The sequence below is a fragment of the Penaeus monodon genome, chromosome 29 (assembly GCF_015228065.2).
Source record: "Penaeus monodon isolate SGIC_2016 chromosome 29, NSTDA_Pmon_1, whole genome shotgun sequence".
Taxonomy (NCBI): Eukaryota; Metazoa; Arthropoda; class Malacostraca; order Decapoda; family Penaeidae; genus Penaeus; species Penaeus monodon.
The window spans coordinates 1835548-1835888 of NC_051414.1; the positions used below are offsets into that span (position 1 = coordinate 1835548).

At 10.6% G+C, this 341-nt stretch overlaps 1 protein-coding gene across 2 annotated transcripts in view; it reads left to right on the plus strand.

Annotated features, from left to right (window-relative positions):
* LOC119591893 (glutamate receptor ionotropic, NMDA 2B-like) overlaps positions 1-341 on the plus strand; it is a 182298-nt gene that overhangs the window by 118460 nt on the left and 63497 nt on the right. The window lies entirely within an intron of this gene.

Genomic DNA, 341 nt, shown 5'->3' on the forward strand with positions numbered 1-341 from the left:
TAATTTAAAGGGAAAAAAAATCTTATTTCCTCTTTTTGTGTAAATTTTATATAATTTTATTTATATTTATTATATATATTATATGTGTAATAATAATATATTTTTATTTAATAATTACAATTTAAAGTGTATTTAAAAATTTTATATATATATTAATTTTTTTTGAATAAATATTTTATATAAATTTTAAATGTGTGGTGTGTGGGTGTTATATAATATTAAATTTTCATACTCCCTATTATATATATATTTTATTATAAAAATATTATATTTTAAAAATTTTAATTTTAAAAATTATATATTTTTTATGTTAGTTTTGTTTATGTATATTGAAAATTTCT